Raw genomic sequence first — 23,293 nt, 5'->3', positions numbered from 1 at the left:
CATTTTTGTTTTGTGAAGATTCGGTCAGAGAAATGTTTGGGAAAAGAATTTTTTGCTGAAAAGGACTCAGCACTTCATCTTCTTTTTGGCTGTTAGGCTCACACTTCTTTTCGATGGTATTCTTCCAGAATGTATATTTTCTTTGCTGTTTCACAATAAACAGTCCCTTGCACTACAGTCTATCTCACTGTTTCCAAAGTCCCATGTACATGTTACCAGCAATGAACATTTTGAAGCAGACAGAAACCCTCACCACATTTAACAAGTTCTTAGATGTGCACATGAAATGCAATAAGGTGCAGGGGTGCTCACCTAAAACTTGGCATTTGTTGGCCGGTGCAGATACGATGGGCTTAAATGACTCCTTCCATGCTGTAAACCTCTATGATTATATAATTATCGGTTAGGATTACTTTCATAATGCAAAACGTGGCAATCAGATAATTAATGGTGTTTCCAGTGAAGAAGTGTTCGTGCAAGCTGGGGCTCGAACTCAGGAAGCTGAGATGAAGCATCTTATGAGGCTGCTGTTCGGTGTACGGGGAGCGTTGTCTGGAACGGTGGCATTTTGCAGCCCAGTGAAGGGCGGTAAACCGCTGTTTGATGCTGCATTCTCCGCTTTCCGCCGGCAGCGGCTGATTGGAGAGTGTGGGAGCGGAAGTTAGGGCTTGTCCCGCCCTCACTCACTCTGGAGCTGGGGAAGAGCGATTAGTCGCTGGGTTTGTTTGTGGCTTTAATTTTCTGTTGTGAAGCGTGGTGGCGTGGCAGCATCCTTTAATAATCTCTCACAGCTGACCTGAATGCACGGAATGTGCAGCTTTGAGATATGGTTTCTCCAGCGTCAGGGCTGGAAACGGGAGGGAGTGAGAGACACTGTGTAGAATTTGAGTGTGAACAGAACTGTCGAGAGAAATCAGCAAATGGAACAGCATCGTGAGACACTGCACTCTGTTAATATTGAACCACTAATATGAATGATTTAATTTTATCTAATCATTAATTGAACACGTTTGCATAATGTTTCCGCCCAGTTTCGAACCGGGGACCTTTCGCGTGTTAGGCGAACGTGATAACCACTACACTATGGAAACGCTGTTGCATTAACATTGTTGGGAACATAACCAGAGCTTTAACCTCAACAGCTGGACTACACTTCTGGAGCTTGTGTCACGAGAATCGAATAACGGTGCTACATTTAGCAAGGTTGTGAGTGTGGCAGGAATTGATCCCGTGTTTCTCTGCCTTTATACATAGGAACAGGAGTGGCCATTCCTCAGCAAGTGGTTAGAATCTGGAATACACTTCTCTAAAGGGCGGTGGAGTCAGACTCAATCTTATCTTTCAAAACGGAGTTGGATAAGTATCCGAATGAAAAAAATTGCACAGCTGTGTGTAACTGACAGGGGCGTGAGATTTGTTGAGAGTTGGCATGGGCTCGACGGGCTGCATCCATTCCCTTATTCTTTGATTCTATACGTTAGTGGCACATTTAATAGTGTGCATGTCAGCAGAATATTGAAAGGGACATGGATTCAGTCGGCACAACGAGAGGCATCTGATTCAGAAGATTCGGGTGCACGAAAATTCGGGTTTAATGACTTTAAAAGCATCATTTTTCTTTTGTGAAGATTCGGTCAGAGAAATGTTTGAAAAAGAATTTTTTGCTTAAAGGGGCTCAGCACTTCATTTTCTTTTTGGCTGTTAGGGCCACACTTCTTTTCGATGGTATTCTTCCAGAATGTATATTTTCTTTGCTGTTTCACAATAACCAGTCCCTTGCACTGCAGTCTATCTCACTGTTTCCAACGTCTCATGTACATGTTACCAGCAATGAACATTTTGAAGCAGACTTCTAAAGCACAGTGTCCAAAATGGTTTATGGATTCAGAGGTAAAGTGCAGAGCACAGATAAGTTATTCAATTAAGGATTCTCCTTCAGTTAACATTTCTTTAGTTGTGCAAATGAAGATCATCAGTCAATTAATGATGTTTTCCCATGAAGGCAGTATAACATTTAATGATTATGCATTTTCTAAGTAAAAGCCCATGTGATTCAGGGCGAAGTGGCAAATTGGATCCAAATTTGGCTCAGAGGCAGGAAGCAAAGGGTAATGTTTGATGGGTGTTTTTGTGACTGGAAGGATGTTTCCAGTGTGGTTCCACAGTTTTCAGTGCCAGATCCATTGCTTTTTATGGTATTTATCAATGATCTAAACTTGAATATAAGTATTATGATTACGAAGTTTTCAGGTGTTATTAAAATAGGCAGTGTGGTTGATAATGAAGAAGAAAGCTGGAGACTCCAGGAAGATATCAATCAACTGATAAGGGGGTAGAGCAGTGGCAAATTGAATTTAATCCAGAGATGTGAGAGATCGCGCATTTGTGGAGGGCTAACAAGGAAAGGGAATACACATCAACTGGTATGACATTGAGAAGTGTAGAGGAACAAAGGTAACTGGGATTGCTTGTCCACAGATCCCTGAAAGTAGCTGACCAGTTTGGAAAGTTGATTAAGAAGTCATATGGAATGATTGCATTTATTGGCAGAAGCAAGGAACAGAGCAGCAAGTGGGTTGTGCTAGAACTGTATAAAATTCTGGTTAGGCCACAGCTGGAGTACTGCGTGCAGTTCTGGTCACCGCATTGAAGGAAGAACGTGAATACGCTGGAGAGGGTACAGAGGAGATTTACGTAGATGTTGCCGGGAGTGGAGCAACTTTGCTATGAGGACAGATTGGATAGGATGGGTTTGTTTTCCTTGGAACAGAGGAGGCTGATGGGCGACCGCATTGAGGTGTATAAAAATAGGAGGGGCCTAGATATTGTTGATTAAAAGGGTCTATTTCACATAGTGGAGTGGTCAACAACCAGGCTGCATAATTTAAAAGTAATTAGTGTAAGGGTCAAAGGGGATTTGAAGTGAACATTCTGCATGCAGATGTTTGTGGGGGTCTCAAACTCACTGCCTGAAAGTGTGGTGCAGGCAGAAACCCTCACCACATTTAACCAGTTCTGAGATGTGCACATGAAATGCAATAAGGTGCAGGGGTACACACCTAAAACTGGGCATTTGTTGGCCGGTGCAGATACGATAGGCTTAAATGACTCCTTCCATGCTGTAAACCTCTATGATTATATAATTATCGGTTAGGATTACTTTCATGATGCAAAACGTGGCAATCAGATAATTAATGGTGTTTCCAGTGAAGAAGTGTTCGTGCAAGCTGGGGCTCGAACTCAGGAAGCTGAGATGAAGCATCTTATGAGGCTGCTGTTCGGTGTACGGGGAGCGTTCTCTCGAACGCTGGCATTTTGCAGCCCAGTGAAGAGCGGTAAACCGCTGTTTGATGCTGCATTCTCCGCTTTCCGCCGGCAGCGGCTGATTGGAGAGTGTGGGAGCGGAAGTTAGGGCTTGTCCCGCCCTCACTCACGCTGGAGCTGGGGAAGAGCGATTAGTCGATGGGTTTGTTTGTGGCTTTAATTTTCTGTTGTGAAGCGTGGTGGCGTGGCAGGATGCTTTCATAATCTCTCACAGCTGACCCGAATGTACGGAATGTGCAGCTTTGAGATATGGTTTCTCCAGCGTCAGGGCTGGAAACGGGAGGGAGTGAGAGACACTGTGTAGAATTTGAGTGTGAACAGAACTGTAGAGCGAAATCAGCAAATGGAACAGCATCGTGAGACACTGCACTCTGTTAACATTGAACCACTAACGTGAATGATTTAATTTTATCTTATCATTAATTGAACACGTTTGCAAAATGTTTCCGCCCGGTTTCAAACCGGGGACCTTTTGCGTGTTAGGCGAATGTGATAACCACTACACTACGGAAACGCTGTGGCAGTAACATTGTTGGGAACATAACCAGAGCTTTAACCTCAACAGCTGGACTACACTTCTGGAGCTTGTGTCACGAGAATAGAATAATGGTGCTATATTTAGCAAGGTTGTGAGTGTGGCAGGAATTGATCCCGTGTTTCTCTGCCTTTATACATAGGAACAGGAGTGGCCATTCGTCAGCAAGTGGTTAGAATCTGGAATACACTTCTCTAAAGGGCGGTGGAGTCAGACTCAATCTTATCTTTCAAAACGGAGTTGGATAAGTATCCGAATGAAAAAAATTGCACAGCTGTGGGTAAATGACAGGGGAGTGAGACTTGTTGAGAGTTGGCATGGGCTCGACGGGCTGCATCCATTCCCTTATTCATTGATTCTATAAGTTAGTGGCACATTTAATAGTGTGCATGTCAGCAGAATATTGAAAGGGACATGGATTCAGTCGGCACAACGAGAGGCATCTGATTCAGAAGATTCCGGTGCATGAAAATTCGGGTTTAATGACTTTAAAAGCATCATTTTTCTTTTGTGAAGATTCGGTCAGAGAAATGTTTGAAAAATAATTTTTTGCTGAAAAGGGCTCAGCACTTCATCTTCTTTTTGGCTGTTAGGGCCACACTTCTTTTCGATGGTATTCTTCCAGAATGTATATTTTCTTTGCTGTTTCACAATAACCAGTCCCTTGCACTACAGTCTATCTCACTGTGACCAACGTCTCATATACATGTTACCAGCAATGAACATTTTGAAGCAGACTTCTAAAGCACAGTGTCCAAAATGGTTTATGGATTCAGAGCTAAAGTGCAGAGCACAGATAAGTTATTCAATTAAGGACTCTCCTTCAGTTAACATTTCTTTAGTTGTGCAAATGAAGATCATCAGTCAATTAATGATGTTTTCCCATGAAGGCAGGATAACATTTAATGATTATGCATTTTCTAAGTAAAAGCCCATGTGATTCAGGGCGAAGTGGCAAATTGGATCCAAATTTGGCTCACAGGCAGGAAGCAAAGGGTAATGTTTGATGGGTGTTTTTGTGACTGGAAGCATGTTTCCAGTGGGGTTCCACAGTTTTCAGTGCCAGATCCATTGCTTTTTATGGTATTTATCAATGATCTCAACTTGAATATAAGTGTTATGATTACGAAGTTTTCAGGTGTTATTAAAATAGGCAGTGTGGTTGATAATGAAGAAGAAAGCTGGAGACTCCAGGAAGATATCAATCAACTGATAAGGGGGTAGAGCAGTGGCAAATTGAATTTAAACCAGAGAAGTGAGAGATCTCGCATTTATGGAGGGCTAACAAGGAAAGGGAATACACATCAACTGGTATGACATTGAGAAGTGTAGAGGAACAAAGGTAACTGGGATTGCTTGTCCACAGATCCCTGAAGGTAGCTGACCAGTTGGAAAAGTTGATTAAGAAGTCATATGGAATGGTTGCATTTATTGGCAGAAGCAAGGAACAGAACAGCAAGTGGGTTGTGCTAGAACTGTATAAAATTCTGGTTAGGCCACAGCTGGAGTACTGCGTGCAGTTCTGGTCACCGCATTGAAGGAAGAACGTGAATACGCTGGAGAGGGTACAGAGGAGATTTACGTAGATGTTGCCGGGAGTGGAGCAACTTTGCTATGAGGACAGATTGGATAGGATGGGTTTATTTTCCTTGGAACAGAGGAGGCTGATGGGCGACCGCATTGAGGTGTATAAAAATAGGAGAGGCCTAGATATTGTTGATTAAAAGGGTCTATTTCACATAGTGGAGTGGTCAACAACCAGGCTGCATAATTTAAAAGTAATTAGTGTAAGGTTTAAAGGGGATTTGAAGTGAACATTCTGCATGCAGATGTTTGTGGAGGTCTCAAACTCACTGCCTGAAAGTGTGGTGCAGGCAGAATCTCTCACCACATTTAACCAGTTCTTAGATGTGCACATGAAATGCATTAAGGTGCAGGGGTACACACCTAAAACTGGGCATTTGTTGGCCGGTGCAGATACGATGGGCGTAAATGACTCATTCCATGCTGTAAACCTCTATGATTATATAATTATCGGTTAGGATTACTTTCATGATGCAAAACGTGGCAATCAGATAATTAATGATGTTTCCAGTGAAGAAGTGTTCGTGCAAGCTGGGGCTCGAACTCAGGAAGCTGAGATGAAGCATCTTATGAGGCTGCTGTTCGGAGCACGGGGAGCGTTGTCTGGAACGGTGGCATTTTGCAGCCCAGTGAAGGGCGGTAAACCGCTGTTTGATGCTGCATTCTCCGCTTTCCGCCGGCAGCGGCTGATTGGAGAGTGTGGGAGCGGAAGTTAGGGCTTGTCCCGCCCTCACTCACTCTGGAGCTGAGGAAGAGCGATTAGTCGATGGGTTTGTTTGTGGCTTTAATTTTCTGTTGTGAAGCGTGGTGGCGTGGCAGGATCCTTTAATAATCTCTCACAGCTGACCTGAATGCACGGAATGTGCAGCTTTGAGATATGGTTTCTCCAGCGTCAGGGCTGGAAACGGGAGGGAGTGAGAGACACTGTGTAGAATTTGAGTGTGAACAGAACTGTAGAGAGAAATCAGCAAATGGAACAGCATCGTGAGACACTGCACTCTGTTAACATTGAACAACTAATATGAATGATTTAATTTTATCTTATCATGAATTGAACACGTTTGCATAATGTTTCCGCCCGGTTTCGAACCGGGGACTTTTCGCGTGTTAGGCGAACGTGATAACCACTACACTACGGAAACGCTGTGGCATTAAGATTGTTGGGAACATAACCAGAGCTTTAACCTCAACAGCTGGACGACACTTCTGGAGCTTGTGTCACGAGAATAGAATGACGGTGCTATATTTAGCAAGGTTGTGAGTGTGGCAGGAATTGATCCCGTGTTTCTCTGCCTTTATACATAGGAACAGGAGTGGCCATTCCTCAGCAAGTGGTTAGAATCTGGAATACACTTCTCTAAAGGGCGGTGGAGTCAGACTCAATCTTATCTTTCAAAACGGAGTTGGATAAGTATCCGAATGAAAAAAATTGCACAGCGGTGGGTAAAAGACAGGGGAGTGAGACTTGTTGAGAGTTGGCATGGGCTCGACGGGCAGCATCCATTCCCTTATGCTTTGATTCTATAAGTTAGTGGCACATTTAATAGTGTGCATGTCAGCAGAATATTGAAAGGGACATGGATTCAGTCGGCACAACGAGAGGCATCTGATTCAGAAGATTCCGGTGCATGAAAATTCGGGTTTAATGACTTTAAAAGCATCATTTTTCTTTTGTGAAGATTCGGTCAGAGAAATGTTTGAAAAATAATTTTTTGCTGAAAAGGGCTCAGCACTTCATCTTCTTTTTGGCTGTTAGGGCCACACTTCTTTTCGATGGTATTCTTCCAGAATGTATATTTTCTTTGCTGTTTCACAATAACCAGTCCCTTGCACTGCAGTCTATCTCACTGTTTCCAACCTCTCGTATACATGTTACCAGCAATGAACATTTTGAAGCAGACTTCTAAAGCACAGTGTCCAAAATGGTTTATGGATTCAGAGGTAAAGTGCAGAGCACAGATAAGTTATTCAATTAAGGATTCTCCTTCAGTTAACATTTCTTTAGTTGTGAAAATGAAGATCATCAGTCAATTAATGATGTTTTCCCATGAAGGCAGGATAACATTTAATGATTATGCATTTTCTAAGTAAAAGCCCATGTGATTCAGGGCGAAGTGGCAAATTGGATCCAAATTTGGCTCAGAGGCAGGAAGCAAAAGGTAATGTTTGATGGGTGTTTTTGTGACTGGAAGGATGTTTCCAGTGGGGTTCCACAGTTTTCAGTGCCAGATCCATTGCTTTTTATGGTAGTTATCAATGATCTAAACTTGAATATAGGTGTTATGATTACGAAGTTTTCAGGTGTTATTAAAATAGGCAGTGTGGTTGATAATGAAGAAGAAAGCTGGAGACTCCAGGAAGATATCAATCAACTGATAAGGGGGTAGAGCAGTGGCAAATTGAATTTAATGCAGAGATGTGAGAGATCGCGCATTTGTGGAGGGCTAACAAGGAAAGGGAATACACTTCAACTGGTATGACATTGAGAAGTGTAGAGGAACAAAGGTAACTGGGATTGCTTGTCCACAGATCCCTGAAGGTAGCTGACCAGTTGGAAAAGTTGATTAAGAAGTCATATGGAATGGTTGCATTTATTGGCAGAAGCAAGGAACAGAACAGCAAGTGGGTTGTGCTAGAACTGTATAAAATTCTGGTTAGGCCACAGCTGGAGTACTGCGTGCAGTTCTGGTCACCGCATTGAAGGAAGAACGTGAATACGCTGGAGAGGGTACAGAGGAGATTTACGTAGATGTTGCCGGGAGTGGAGCAACTTTGCTATGAGGACAGATTGGATAGGATGGGTTTGTTTTCCTTGGAAAGAGGAGGCTGATGGGCGACCGCATTGAGGTGTATAAAAATAGGAGAGGCCTAGATTTTGTTGATTAAAAGGGTCTATTTCACATAGTGGAGTGGTCAACAACCAGGCTGCATAATTTAAAAGTAATTAGTGTAAGGGTTAAACGGGATTTGAAGTGAACATTCTGCATGCAGATGTTTGTGGGGGTCTCAAACTCACTGCCTGAAAGTGTGGTGCAGGCAGAAACCCTCACCACATTTAACCAGTTCTTAGATGTGCACATGAAATGCAATAAGGTGCAGGGGAACACACCTAAAACTGGGCATTTGTTGGCCGGTGCAGATACGATGGGCGTAAATGACTCCTTCCATGCTGTAAACCTCTATGATTATATAATTATCGGTTAGGATTACTTTCATGATGCAAAACGTGGCAATCAGATAATTAATGCTGTTTCCAGTGAAGAAGTGTTCGTGCAAGCTGGGGCTCGAACTCATGAAGCTGAGATGAAACATCTTATGAGGCTGCTGTTCGGAGCACGGGGAGCGTTGTCTGGAACGGTGGCATTTTGCAGCCCAGTGAAGGGCGGTAAACCGCTGTTTGATGCTGCATTCTCCGCTTTCCGCCGGCAGCGGCTGATTGGAGAGTGTGGGAGCGGAAGTTAGGGCTTGTCCCGCCCTCACTCACTCTGGAGCTGAGGAAGAGCGATTAGTCGATGGGTTTGTTTGTGGCTTTAATTTTCTGTTGTGAAGCGTGGTGGCGTGGCAGGATCCTTTAATAATCTCTCACAGCTGACCTGAATGCACGGAATGTGCAGCTTTGAGATATGGTTTCTCCAGCGTCAGGGCTGGAATCGGGAGCGAGTGAGAGACACTGTGTCGAATTTGAGTGTGAACAGAACTGTAGAGAGAAATCAGCAAATGGAACAGCATCGTGAGACACTGCACTCTGTTAACATTGAACCACTAATCTGAATGATTTAATTTTATCTTATAATTAATTGAACACGTTTGCATAATGTTCAGCCCGGTTTCGAACCGGGGACCTTTCGCGTGTTAGGCGAACGTGATAACCACTACACTACGGAAACGCTGGTGCAGTAACATCGTTGGGAACATAACCAGAGCTTTAACCTCAACAGCTGGACTACACTTCTGGAGCTTGTGTCACGAGAATCGAATAACGGTGCTATATTTAGCAAGGTTGTGAGTGTGGCAGGAATTGATCCCGTGTTTCTCTGCCTTTATACATAGGAACAGGAGTGGCCATTCCTCAGCAAGTGGTTAGAATCTGGAATACACTTCTCTAAAGGGCGGTGGAGTCAGACTCAATCTTATCTTTCAAAACGGAGTTGGATAAGTATCCGAATGAAAAAAATTGCACAGCTGTGGGTAAATGACAGGGGAGTGAGACTTGTTGAGAGTTGGCATGGGCTCGACGGGCTGCATCCATTCCCTTATTCTTTGATTCTATAAGTTAGTGGCACATTTAATAGTGTGCATGTCAGCAGAATATTGAAAGGGACATGGATTCAGTCGGCACAACGAGAGGCATCTGATTCAGAAGATTCCGGTGCATGAAAATTCGGGTTTATTGACTTTAAAAGCATCATTTTTCTTTTGTGAAGATTCGGTCAGAGAAATGTTTGAAAAAGAATTTTTTGCTGAAAAGGGCTCAGCACTTCATCTTCTTTTTGGCTGTTAGGGCCACACTTCTTTTCGATGGTATTCTTCCAGAATGTATATTTTCTTTGCTGTTTCACAATAACCAGTCCCTTGCACTGCAGTCTATCTCACTGTTTCCAACGTCTCATGTACATGTTACCAGCAATGAACATTTTGAAGCAGACTTCTAAAGCACAGTGTCCAAAATGGTTTATGGATTCAGAGGTAAAGTGCAGAGCACAGATAAGTTATTCAATTAAGGATTCTCCTTCAGATAATATTTCTTTAGTTGTGCAAATGAAGATCATCAGTCAATTAATGATGTTTTCCCATGAAGGCAGGATAACATTTAATGATTATGCATTTTCTAAGTAAAAGCCCATGTGATTCAAGGCGATGTGGCAAATTGGATCCAAATTTGGCTCAGAGGCAGGAAGCAAAGGGTAATGTTTGATGGGTGTTTTTGTGACTGGAAGGATGTTTCCAGTGTGGTTCCACAATTTTCAGTGCCAGATCCATTGCTTTTTATGGTATTTATCAATGATCTAAACTTGAATATAGGTGTTATGATTACGAAGTTTTCAGGTGTTGTTAAAATAGGCAGTGTGGTTGATAATGAAGAAGAAAGCTGGAGACTCCAGGAAGATATCAATCAACTGATAAGGGGGTAGAGCAGTGGCAAACTGAATTTAATCCAGAGATGTGAGAGATCGCGCATTTGTGGAGGGCTAACAAGGAAAGGGAATACACATCAACTGGTATGACATTGAGAAGTGTAGAGGAAAAAAGGTAACTGGGATTGCTTGTCCACAGATCCCTGAAGGTAGCTGACCAGTTGGAAAAGTTGATTAAGAATTCATATGGAATGGTTGCATTTATTGGCAGAAGCAAGGAACAGAACAGCAAGTGGGTTATGCTAGAACTGTATTAAATTCTGGTTAGGCCACAGCTGGAGTTCTGCGTGCAGTTCTGGTCACCGCATTGAAGGAAGAATGTGAATACGCTGGAGAGGGTACAGAGGAGATTTACGTAGATGTTGCCGGGAGTGGAGTAACTTTGCTATGAGGACAGATTGGATAGGATGGGTTTATTTTCCTTGGAACAGAGGAGGCTGATGGGCGAGCGCATTGAGGTGTATAAAAATAGGAGAGGCCTAGATATTGTTGATTAAAAGGGTCTATTTCACATAGTGGAGTGGTCAACAACCAGGCTGCATAATTTAAAAGTAATTAGTGTAAGGTTTAAAGGGGATTTGAAGTGAACATTCTGCATGCAGATGTTTGTGGAGGTCTCAAACTCACTGCCTGAAAGTGTGGTGCAGGCAGAAACCCTCACCACATTTAACCAGTTCTTAGATGTGCACATGAAATGCATTAAGGTGCAGGGGTACACACCTAAAACTGGGCATTTGTTGGCCGGTGCAGATACGATGGGCGTAAATGACTCATTCCATGCTGTAAACCTCTATGATTATATAATTATCGGTTAGGATTACTTTCATGATGCAAAACGTGGCAATCAGATAATTAATGGTGTTTCCAGTGAAGAAGTGTTCGTGCAAGCTGGGGCTCGAACTCAGGAAGCTGAGATGAAGCATCTTATGAGGCTGCTGTTCGGAGCACGGGGAGCGTTGTCTGGAACGGTGGCATTTTGCAGCCCAGTGAAGGGCGGTAAACCGCTGTTTGATGCTGCATTCTCCGCTTTCCGCCGGCAGCGGCTGATTGGAGAGTGTGGGAGCGGAAGTTAGGGCTTGTCCCGCCCTCACTCACTCTGGAGCTGAGGAAGAGCGATTAGTCGATGTGTTTGTTTGTGGCTTTAATTTTCTGTTGTGAAGCGTGGTGGCGTGGCAGGATCCTTTAATAATCTCTCACAGCTGACCTGAATGCACGGAATGTGCAGCTTTGAGATATGGTTTCTCCAGCGTCAGGGCTGGAAACGGGAGGGAGTGAGAGACACTGTGTAGAATTTGAGTGTGAACAGAACTGTAGAGAGAAATCAGCAAATGGAACAGCATCGTGAGACACTGCACTCTGTTAACATTGAACAATTAATATGAATGATTTAATTTTATCTTATCATTAATTGAACACGTTTGCATAATGTTTCCGCCCGGTTTCGAACCGGGGACTTTTCGCGTGGTAGGCGAACGTGATAACCAATACACTACGGAAACGCTGTGGCATTACGATTGTTGGGAACATAACCAGAGCTTTAACCTCAACAGCTGGACGACACTTCTGGAGCTTGTGTCACGAGAATAGAATGACGGTGCTATATTTAGCAAGGTTGTGAGTGTGGCAGGAATTGATCCCGTGTTTCTCTGCCTTTATACATAGGAACAGGAGTGGCCATTCCTCAGCAAGTGGTTAGAATCTGGAATACACTTCTCTAAAGGGCGGTGGAGTCAGACTCAATCTTATCTTTCAAAACGGAGTTGGATAAGTATCCGAATGAAAAAAATTGCACAGCTGTGGGTAAAAGACAGGGGAGTGAGACTTGTTGAGAGTTGGCATGGGCTCGACGGGCTGCATCCATTCCCTTATGCTTTGATTCTATAAGTTAGTGGCACATTTAATAGTGTGCATGTCAGCAGAATATTGAAAGGGACATGGATTCAGTCGGCACAACGAGAGGCATCTGATTCAGAAGATTCCGGTGCATGAAAATTCGGGTTTAATGACTTTAAAAGCATCATTTTTCTTTTGTGAAGATTCGGTCAGAGAAATGTTTGAAAAATAATTTTTTGCTGAAAAGGGCTCAGCACTTCATCTTCTTTTTGGCTGTTAGGGCCACACTTCTTTTCGATGGTATTCTTCCAGAATGTATATTTTCTTTGCTGTTTCACAATAACCAGTCCCTTGCACTGCAGTCTATCTCACTGTTTCCAACGTCTCGTATACATGTTACCAGCAATGAACATTTTGAAGCAGACTTCTAAAGCACAGTATCCAAAATGGTTTATGGATTCAGAGGTAAAGTGCAGAGCACAGATAAGTTATTCAATTAAGGATTCTCCTTCAGTTAACATTTCTTTAGTTGTGCAAATGAAGATCATCAGTCAATTAATGATGTTTTCCCATGAAGGCAGGATAACATTTAATGATTATGCATTTTCTAAGTAAAAGCCCATGTGATTCAGGGCGAAGTGGCAAATTGGATCCAAATTTGGCTCAGAGGCAGGAAGCAAAAGGTAATGTTTGATGGGTGTTTTTGTGACTGGAAGGATGTTTCCAGTGGGGTTCCACAGTTTTCAGTGCCAGATCCATTGCTTTTTATGGTAGTTATCAATGATCTAAACTTGAATATAGGTGTTATGATTACGAAGTTTTCAGGTGTTATTAAAATAGGCAGTGTGGTCGATAATGAAGAAGAAAGCTGGAGACTCCAGGAAGATATCAATCAACTGATAAGGGGGTAGAGCAGTGGCAAATTGAATTTAATCCAGAGATGTGAGAGATCGCGCATTTGTGGAGGGCTAACAAGGAAAGGGAATACACATCAACTGGTATGACATTGAGAAGTGTAGAGGAACAAAGGTAACTGGGATTGCTTGTCCACAGATCCCTGAACGTAGCTGACCAGTTGGAAAAGTTGATTAAGAAGTCATATGGAATGGTTGCATTTATTGGCAGAAGCAAGGAACAGAACAGCAAGTGGGTTGTGCTAGAACTGTATAAAATTCTGGTTAGGCCACAGCTGGAGTACTGCGTGCAGTTCTGGTCACCGCATTGAAGGAAGAACGTGAATACGCTGGAGAGGGTACAGAGGAGATTTACGTAGATGTTGCCGGGAGTGGAGCAACTTTGCTATGAGGACAGATTGGATAGGATGGGTTTATTTTCCTTGGAACAGAGGAGGCTGATGGGCGAGCGCATTGAGGTGTATAAAAATAGGAGAGGCCTAGATATTGTTGATTAAAAGGGTCTATTTCACATAGTGGAGTGGTCAACAACCAGGCTGCATAATTTAAAAGTAATTAGTGTAAGGTTTAAAGGGGATTTGAAGTGAACATTCTGCATGCAGATGTTTGTGGAGGTCTCAAACTCACTGCCTGAAAGTGTGGTGCAGGCAGAAACCCTCACCACATTTAACCAGTTCTTAGATGTGCACATGAAATGCATTAAGGTGCAGGGGTACACACCTAAAACTGGGCATTTGTTGGCCGGTGCAGATACGATGGGCGTAAATGACTCATTCCATGCTGTAAACCTCTATGATTATATAATTATCGGTTAGGATTACTTTCATGATGCAAAACGTGGCAATCAGATAATTAATGCTGTTTCCAGTGAAGAAGTGTTCGTGCAAGCTGGGGCTCGAACTCAGGAAGCTGAGATGAAGCATCTTATGAGGCTGCTGTTCGGAGCACGGGGAGCGTTGTCTGGAACGGTGGCATTTTGCAGCCCAGTGAAGGGCGGTAAACCGCTGTTTGATGCTGCATTCTCCGCTTTCCGCCGGCAGCGGCTGATTGGAGAGTGTGGGAGCGGAAGTTAGGGCTTGTCCCGCCCTCACTCACTCTGGAGCTGAGGAAGAGGGATTAGTCGATGGGTTTGTTTGTGGCTTTAATTTTCTGTTGTGAAGCGTGGTGGCGTGGCAGGATCCTTTAATAATCTCTCACAGCTGACCTGAATGCACGGAATGTGCAGCTTTGAGATATGGTTTCTCCAGCGTCAGGGCTGGAAACGGGAGGGAGTGAGAGACACTGTGTAGAATTTGAGTGTGAACAGAACTGCAGAGAGAAATCAGCAAATGGAACAGCATCGTGAGACACTGCACTCTGTTAACATTGAACAACTGATATGAATGATTTAATTTTATCTTATTATGAATTGAACACGTTTGCATAATGTTTCCGCCCGGTTTTGAACCGGGGACTTTTCGCGTGTTAGGCGAACGTGATAACCACTACACTACGGAAACGCTGTGGCAGTAACATTGTTGGGAACATAACCAGAGCTTTAACCTCAACAGCTGGACGACACTTCTGGAGCTTGTGTCACGAGAACAGAATGACGGATCTATATTTAGCAAGGTTGTGAGTGTGGCAGGAATTGATCCCGTGTTTCTCTGCCTTTATACATAGGAACAGGAGTGGCCATTCCTCAGCAAGTGGTTAGAATCTGGAATACACTTCTCTAAAGGGCGGTGGAGTCAGACTCAATCTTATCTTTCAAAACGGAGTTGGATAAGTATCCGAATGAAAAAAATTGCACAGCTGTGGGTAAATGACAGGGGAGTGAGACTTGTTGAGAGTTGGCATGGGCTCGACGGGCTGCATCCATTCCCTTATTCTTTGATTCTATAAGTTAGTGGCACATTTAATAGTGTGCATGTCAGCAGAATATTGAAAGGGACATGGATTCAGTCGACACAACGAGAGGCATCTGATTCAGAAGATTCGGGTGCACGAAAATTCGGGTTTAATGACTTTAAAAGCATCATTTTTCTTTTATGAAGATTCGGTCAGAGAAATGTTTGAAAAATAATTTTTTGCTGAAAAGGGCTCAGCACTTTATCTTCTTTTTGGCTGTTAGGGCCACACTTCTTTTCGATGGTATTCTTCCAGAATGTATATTTTCTTTGCTGTTTCACAATAACCAGTCCCTTGCACTACAGTCTATCTCACTGTTTCCAACGTCTCATGTACATGTTACCAGCAATGAACATTTTGAAGCAGACTTCTAAAGCACAGTGTCCAAAATGGTTTATGGATTCAGAGCTAAAGTGCAGAGCACAGATAAGTTATTCAATTAAGGATTCTCCTTCAGTTAACATTTCTGTAGTTGTGCAAATGAACATCATCAGTCAATTAATGATGTTTTCCCACAAAGGCAGGATAACATTTAATGATTATGCATTTTCTAAGTAAAAGCCCATGTGATTCAGGGCGAAGTGGCAAATTGGATCCAAATTTGGCTCAGAGGCAGGAAGCAAACGGTAATGTTTGATGGGTGTTTTTGTGACTGGAAGGATGTTTCCAGTGGGGTTCCACAGTTTTCAGTGCCAGATCCATTGCTTTTTATGGTATTTATCAATGATCTAAACTTGAATATAGGTGTTATGCTTACGAAGTTTTCAGGTGTTATTAAAATAGGCAGTGTGGTTGATAATGAAGAAGAAAGCTGGAGACTCCAGGAAGATATCAATCAACTGATAAGGGGGTAGAGCAGTGGCAAATTGAATTTAATCCAGAGATGTGAGAGATCGCGCATTTGTGGAGGGCTAACAAGGAAAGGGAATACACATCAACTGGTATGACATTGAGAAGTGTAGAGGAACAAAGGTAACTGGGATTGCTTGTCCACAGATCCCTGAAGGTAGCTGACCAGTTGGAAAAGTTGATTAAGAAGTCATATGGAATGGTTGCATTTATTGGCAGAAGCAAGGAACAGAACAGCAAGTGGGTTATGCTAGAACTGTATAAAATTCTGGTTAGGCCACAGCTGGAGTACTGCGTGCAGTTCTGGTCACCGCACTGAAGGAAGAACGTGAATACGCTGGAGAGGGTACAGAGGAGATTTACGTAGATGTTGCCGGGAGTGGAGCAACTTTGCTATGAGGACAGATTGGATAGGATGGGTTTGTTTTCCTTGGAACAGAGGAGGCTGATGGGCGACCGCATTGAGGTGTATAAAAATAGGAGACGCCTAGATATTGTTGATTAAAAGGGTCTATTTCACATAGTGGAGTGGTCAACAACCAGGCTGCATAATTTAAAAGTAATTAGTGTAAGGGTTAAAGGGGATTTGAAGTGAACATTCTGCATGCAGATGTTTGTGGGGGTCTCAAACTCACTGCCTGAAACTGTGGTGCATGCAGAAACCCTCACCACATTTAACCAGTTCTTAGATGTGCACATGAAATGCAATAAGGTGCAGGGGTACACACCTAAAACTGGGCATTTTTTGGCCGGTGCAGATACGATGGGCGTAAATGACTCCTTCCATGCTGTAAACCTCTATGATTATATAATTATCGGTTAGGATTACTTTCATGATGCAAAACGTGGCAATCAGATAATTAATGCTGTTTCCAGTGAAGAAGTGTTCGTGCAAGCTGGGGCTCGAACTCAGGAAGCTGAGATGAAGCATCTTATGAGGCTGCTGTTCAGAGCACGGGGAGCGTTGTCTGGAACGGTGGCATTTTGCAGCCCAGTGAAGGGCGGTAAACCGCTGTTTGATGCTGCATTCTCCGCTTTCCGCCGGCAGCGGCTGATTGGAGAGTGTGGGAGCGGAAGTTAGGGCTTGTCCCGCCCTCACTCACTCTGGAGCTGAGGAAGAGCGATTAGTCGATGGGTTTGTTTGTGGCTTTAATTTTCTGTTGTGAAGCGTGGTGGCGTGGCAGGATCCTTTAATAATCTCTCACAGCTGACCTGAATGCAAGGAATGTGCAGCTTTGAGATATGATTTCTCCAGCGTCAGGGCTGTAAACGGAAGGGAGTGAGAGACACTGTGTAGAATTTGAATGTGAACAGAACTGCAGAGAGAAATCAGCAAATGGACCAGCATCGTGAGACACTGCACTCTGTTAACATTGAACCACTAATATGAATGATTTAATTTTATCTTATCATTAATTGAACACGTTTGCATAATGTTTCCGCCCGGTTTCGAACCGGGGACTTTTCGCGTGTTAGGCGAACGTGATAACCACTACACTACAGAAACGCTGTGGCAGTACCATTGTTGGGAACATAACCAGAGCTTTAACCTCAACAGCTGGACTACACTTCTGGAGCTTGTGTCACGAGAATAGAATAACGGTGCTATATTTAGCAAGGTTGTGAGTGTGGCAGGAATTGATCCCATGTTTCTCTGCCTTTATACATAGGAATAGGAGTGGCCATTCCTCAGCAAGTGGTTAGAATCTGGAATACACTTCTCTAAAGGGCGGTGGAGTCAGACTCAATCTTATCTTTCAAAACGGAGTTGGATCAGTATCCGAATGAAAAAAGTTGCACAGCTGTGGGTAAATGACAGGGGAGTGAGACTTGTTGAGAGTTGGCATGGGCTCGACGGGCTGCATCCATTCCCTTATTCTTTGATTCTATAAGTTAGTGGCACATTTAATAGTGCGCATGTCAGCAGAATATTGAAAGGGACATGGATTCAGTCGACACAACGAGAGGCATCTGATTCAGAAGATTCGGGTGCACGAAAATTCGGGTTTAATGACTTTAAAAGCATCATTTTGCTTTTATGAAGATTCGGTCAGAGAAATGTTTGAAAAATAATTTTTTGCTGAAAAGGGCTCAGCACTTCATCTTCTTTTGGCTGTTAGGGCCACACTTCTTTTCGATGGTATTCTTCCAGAATGTATATTTTCTTTGCTGTTTCACAATAACCAGTCCCTTGCACTACAGTCTATCTCACTGTTTCCAACGTCTCATGTACATGTTACCAGCAATGAACATTTTGAAGCAGACTTCTAAAGCACAGTGTCCAAAATGGTTTATGGATTCAGAGCAAAACTGCAGAGCACAGATAAGTTATTCAATTAAGGACTCTCCTTCAGTTAACATTTCTTTAGTTGTGCAAATGAAGATCATCAGTCAATTAATGATGTTTTCCCATGAAGGCAGGAAAACATTTAATGATTATGCATTTTCTAAGTAAAAGCCCATGTGATTCAGGGCGCAGTGGCAAATTGGATCCAAATTTGGCTCACAGGCAGGAAGCAAAGGGTAATGTTTGATGGGTGTTTTTGTGACTGGAAAGATGTTTCCAGTGGGGTTCCACAGTTTACAGTGCCAGATCAATTGCTTTTATGGTATTTATCAATGATCTAAACTTGATTATAGGTGTTATGATCAAGAAGTTTTCAGGTGTTATTAAAATAGGCAGTGGGTTGATAATGAAGAAGAAAGCTGGAGACTACAGGAAGATGTCAATCAACTGATAAGGGGGTAGAGCAGTGGCAAATGGAATTTAATCCAGAGATGTGAGAGATCGCGCATTTGTGGAGGGCTAACAAGGAAAGGGAATACACATCAACTGGTATGACATTGAGAAGTGTAGAGGATAAAGGTAACTGGGATTGCTTGTCCACAGATCCCCGAAGGTAGCTGGCCAGTTGGAAAAGTTGGTTAAGAAGTCATATGGAATGGTTGCATTTATTGGCAGAAGCAAGGAACAGAACAGCAAGTGGTTTATGCTAGAACTGTATAAAATTCTGGTTAGGCCACAGCTGGAGTACTGCGTGCAGTTCTAGTCACCGCATTGAAGGAAGGACGTGAATACGCTGGAGAGGGTACAGAGGAGCTTTACGTAGTTGTTGCCGGCAGTGGAGCAACTTTGCGATGAGGACAGATTGGATAGGATGGGTTTGTTTTCCTTGGAACAGAGGAGGCTGATGGGCGACAGTATTGAGGTGTATAAAAATAGGAGGGGCCTAAATATTGTTGTTTAAAAGGGTCTATTTCACATAGCGGAGTGGTCAACAACCAGGCTGCATAATTTAAAAGTAATTAGTGTAAGGGTTAAAGGGGATTTGAAGTGAAAATTCTGCATGCAGATGTTTGTGGGGGTCTCAAACTCACTGCCTGAAAGTGTGGTGCAGGCAGAAACCCTCACCACATTTAACAAGTTCTTAGATGTGCACATGAAATGCAATAAGATGCAGGGGGACACACCTAAAACTGGGCATTTGTTGGCCGGTGCAGATACGATGGGCTTAAATGACTCCTTCCATGCTGTAAACCTCTATGATTATATAATTATCGGTTAGGATTACTTTCATAATGCAAAACGTGGCAATCAGATAATTAATGGTGTTTCCAGTGAAGAAGTGTTCGTGCAAGCTGGGGCTCGAACTCAGGATGCTGAGATGAAGCATCTTATGAGGCTGCTGTTCGGTGTACGGGGGGCGTTGTCTCGAACGGTGGCATTTTGCAGCCCAGTGAAGGGCGGTAAACCGCTGTTTGATGCTGCATTCTCCGCTTTCCGCCGGCAGCGGCTGATTGGAGAGTGTGGGAGCGGAAGTTCGGGCTTGTCCCGCCCTCACTCATTCTGGAGCTGGGGAAGAGCGATTAGTCGATGGGTTTGTTTGTGGCTTTAATTTTCTGTTGTGAAGCTTGGTGGCGTGGCAGGATCCTTTAATAATCTCTCACAGCTGACCTGAATGCACGGAATGTGCAGCTTTGAGATATGGTTTCTCCAGCGTCAGGGCTGGAAACGGGAGGGAGTGAGAGACACTGTGAAGAATTTGAGTGTGAACAGAACTGCAGAGAGAAATCAGCAAATGGACCAGCATCGTGAGACACTGCACTCTGTTAATATTGAACCACGAATATGAATGATTTAATTTTAGCTAATCATTCATTAAAACGTTTGCATAATGTTTCCTCCCGGTTTCGAACCAGAGACCTTTCGCGTGTGAGGCGAACGTGATAACCACTACACTACGGAAATGCTGTGGCAGTAGCATTGTTGGGAACATAACCAGAGCTTTAACCTCAACAGCTGGACTACACTGATGGAGCTTGTGTCACGAGAATAGAATGACGGTGCTATATTTAGCAAGGTTGTGAGTGTGGCAGGAATTGATCCCGTGTTTCTCTGCCTTTATACAGAGGAACAGGAGTGGCCATTCCTCAGCAAGTGGTTAAAATCTGGAATACACTGCTCTAAAGGGCGGTGGAGTCAGACTCATTCTTATCTTTCAAAACGAGTTGGATAAGTATCCGAATGAAAAAAATTGCACAGCTGTGTGTAAATGACAGGGGAGTGAGACTTGTTGAGAGTTGGCATGGGCTCGACGGGCTGCAACCATTCCCTTATTCTTTGATTGTATAAGTTAGTGGCACATTTAATAGTGTGCATGTCAGCAGAATATCGAAAGGGACATGGATTCAGTCGGCACAACGAGAGGCATCTGATTCAGAAGATTTGGGTGCACGAAAATTCGGGTTTAATGACTTTAAAAGCATCATTTTTGTTTTGTGAAGATTCGGTCAGAAAAATGTTTGGGAAACGAATTTTTTGCTTAAAAGGGCTCAGCACTTCATCTTCTTTTTGGCTGTTAGGGTCACACTTCTTTTCGATGGTATTCTTCCAGAATGTATATTTTCTTTGCTGTTTCACAATAACCAGTCCCTTGCACTACAGTCTATCTCACTGTTTCCAACGTCCCATGTACATGTTACCAGCAAGGAACATTTTGAAGCAGACTTCTAAAGCACACTGTCCAAAATGGTTTATGGATTCAGAGGTAAAGTTCAGAGCACAGATAAGTTATTCAATTAAGGACTCTCCTTCAGTTAACATTTCTTTAGTTGTGCAAATGAAGATCATCAGTCAATTAATGATGTTTTCCCATGAAGGCAGGATAACATTTAATGATTATGCATTTTCTAAGTAAATGCCCATGTGATTCAGGGCGAAGTGGCATATTGGATCCAAATTTGGCTCAGAGGCAGTAAGCAAACGGTAATGTTTGATGGGTGTTTTTGTGACTGGAAGGATGTTTCTAGTGGGGTTCTGCAGTTTTCAGTGCCAGATCCATTGCTTTTTATGGTATTTATCAATGATCTAAACTTGAATATAGGTGTTATGATTACGAAGTTTTCAGGTGTTATTAAAATAGGCAGTGGGTTGATAATGAAGAAGAAAGCTGGAGACTGCAGGAAGATATCAATCAACTGATAAGGGGGTAGAGCAGTGGCAAATGGAATTTAATCCAGAGATGTGAGAGATCGCGCATTTGTGGAGGGCTAACAAGGAAAGGGAATACACATCAACTGGTATGACATTGAGAAGTGTAGAGGAACAAAGGTAACTGGGATTGCTTGTCCACAGATCCCTGAAGGTAGCTGGCCAGTTGGAAAAGTTGGTTAAGAAGTCATATGGAATGGTTGCATTTATTGGCAGAAGCAAGGAACAGAACAGCAAGTGGTTTATGCTAGAACTGTATAAAATTCTGGTTAGGCCACAGCTGGAGTACTGCGTGCAGTTCTAGTCACCGCATTGAAGGAAGGACGTGAATACGCTGGAGAGGGTACAGAGGAGCTTTACGTAGTTGTTGCCGGCAGTGGAGCAACTTTGCTATGAGGACAGATTGGATAGGATGGGTTTGTTTTCCTTGGAACAGAGGAGGCTGATGGGCGACAGTATTGAGGTGTATAAAAATAGGAAGGGCCTAGATATTGTTGTTTAAAAGGGTCTATTTCACATAGCGGCGTGGTCAACAACCTGGCTGCATAATTTAAAAGTAATTAGTGTAAGGGTTAAAGGGGATTTGAAGTGAACATTCTGCATGCAGATGTTTGTGGGGGTCTCAAACTCACTGCCTGAAAGTGTGGTGCAGGCAGAAACCCTCACCACATTTAACAAGTTCTGAGATGTGCACATGAAATGCAATAAGGTGCAGGGGGACACACCTAAAACTGGGCATTTGTTGGCCGGTGCAGATACGATGGGCTTAAATGACTCCTTCCATGCTGTAAACCTCTATGATTATATAATTATCGGTTTCGATTACTTTCATGATGCAAAACGTGGCATCAGATAATTAATGGTGTTTCCAGTGAAGAAGTGTTCGTGCAAGCTGGGGTTCGAACTCAGGAAGCTGAGATGAAGCATCTTATGAGGTTGCTGTTCGGTGTACGGGGAGCGTTGTCTCGAACGGTGGCATTTTGCAGCCCAGTGAAGGGCGGTAAACCGCTGTTTGATGCTGCATTCTCCGCTTTCCGCCGGCAGCGGCTGATTGGAGAGTGTGGGAGCGGAAGTTAGGGCTTGTCCCTCCCTCACTCATTCTGGAGCTGGGGAAGAGCGATTAGCCGATGGGTTTGTTTGTGGCTTTAATTTTCTGTTGTGAAGCGTGGTGGCGTGGCAGGATCCTTTAATAAAAGCTCACAGCTGACCTGAATGCACGGAATGTGAAGCTTTGAGATATGGTTTCTCCAGCGTCAGGGCTGGAAACGGGAGGGAGTGAGAGACACTGTGAAGAATTTGAGTGTGAACAGAACGGCAGAGAGAAATCAGCAAATGGACCAGCATCGTGAGACACTGCACTCTGTTAATATTGAACCACTAATATGAATGATTTAATTTTATCGAATCATTAATTGAACACGTTTGCATAATGTTTCCGCCCGGTTTCGAACCGGGGACCTTTCGCGTGTGAGGCGAACGTGATAACCACTACACTACGGAAACGCTGTGGCAGTAGCATTGTTGGGAACATAACCAGAGCTTTAACCTCAACAGCTGGACTACACTTATGGAGCTTGTGTCACGAGAATAGAATGACGGTGCGAAATTTAGCAAGAGCGATAGTGATAGGGGATTCAATTGTGATGGGAATAGATAGGCGTTTCTGCGGCCGCAACCGAGACTCCAGGATGGTATGTTGCCTCCCTGGTGCAAGGGTCAAGGATGTCTCGGAGCGGGT

At 43.4% G+C, this 23,293-nt stretch overlaps 9 non-coding genes across 9 annotated transcripts; all 9 read right to left on the bottom strand.

Annotated features, from left to right (window-relative positions):
* Nucleotides 1-1,018: 1,018 nt before the first annotated feature.
* On the bottom strand, nt 1,019-1,091 carry trnav-aac (transfer RNA valine (anticodon AAC)). Its single transcript has one exon. It is a non-coding gene; the product is annotated as a tRNA-Val (tRNA).
* A 2,674-nt stretch (nt 1,092-3,765) lies between these two features.
* trnav-aac (transfer RNA valine (anticodon AAC)) lies at nt 3,766-3,838 on the bottom strand. Its single transcript has one exon. It is a non-coding gene; the product is annotated as a tRNA-Val (tRNA).
* A 2,674-nt stretch (nt 3,839-6,512) lies between these two features.
* trnav-aac (transfer RNA valine (anticodon AAC)) lies at nt 6,513-6,585 on the bottom strand. Its single transcript has one exon. It is a non-coding gene; the product is annotated as a tRNA-Val (tRNA).
* Nucleotides 6,586-9,257: 2,672 nt separating this feature from the next.
* Nucleotides 9,258-9,327, bottom strand: trnav-aac (transfer RNA valine (anticodon AAC)). The gene has a single exon. It is a non-coding gene; the product is annotated as a tRNA-Val (tRNA).
* Nucleotides 9,328-12,004: 2,677 nt separating this feature from the next.
* On the bottom strand, nt 12,005-12,077 carry trnag-acc (transfer RNA glycine (anticodon ACC)). Its single transcript has one exon. It is a non-coding gene; the product is annotated as a tRNA-Gly (tRNA).
* Nucleotides 12,078-14,751: 2,674 nt separating this feature from the next.
* Nucleotides 14,752-14,824, bottom strand: trnav-aac (transfer RNA valine (anticodon AAC)). Its single transcript has one exon. It is a non-coding gene; the product is annotated as a tRNA-Val (tRNA).
* Nucleotides 14,825-17,498: 2,674 nt separating this feature from the next.
* On the bottom strand, nt 17,499-17,571 carry trnav-aac (transfer RNA valine (anticodon AAC)). Its single transcript has one exon. It is a non-coding gene; the product is annotated as a tRNA-Val (tRNA).
* Nucleotides 17,572-20,240: 2,669 nt separating this feature from the next.
* trnav-cac (transfer RNA valine (anticodon CAC)) lies at nt 20,241-20,313 on the bottom strand. The gene has a single exon. It is a non-coding gene; the product is annotated as a tRNA-Val (tRNA).
* Nucleotides 20,314-22,985: 2,672 nt separating this feature from the next.
* trnav-cac (transfer RNA valine (anticodon CAC)) lies at nt 22,986-23,058 on the bottom strand. Its single transcript has one exon. It is a non-coding gene; the product is annotated as a tRNA-Val (tRNA).
* Nucleotides 23,059-23,293: the final 235 nt, after the last annotated feature.

Source organism: Pristiophorus japonicus, chromosome 3, assembly GCF_044704955.1.
Source record: "Pristiophorus japonicus isolate sPriJap1 chromosome 3, sPriJap1.hap1, whole genome shotgun sequence".
NCBI lineage: Eukaryota > Metazoa > Chordata > Chondrichthyes > Pristiophoridae > Pristiophorus > Pristiophorus japonicus.
The sequence above is the reverse complement of the archived record's forward strand: the minus strand, read 5'-3'. Positions and strand labels throughout refer to the sequence as shown.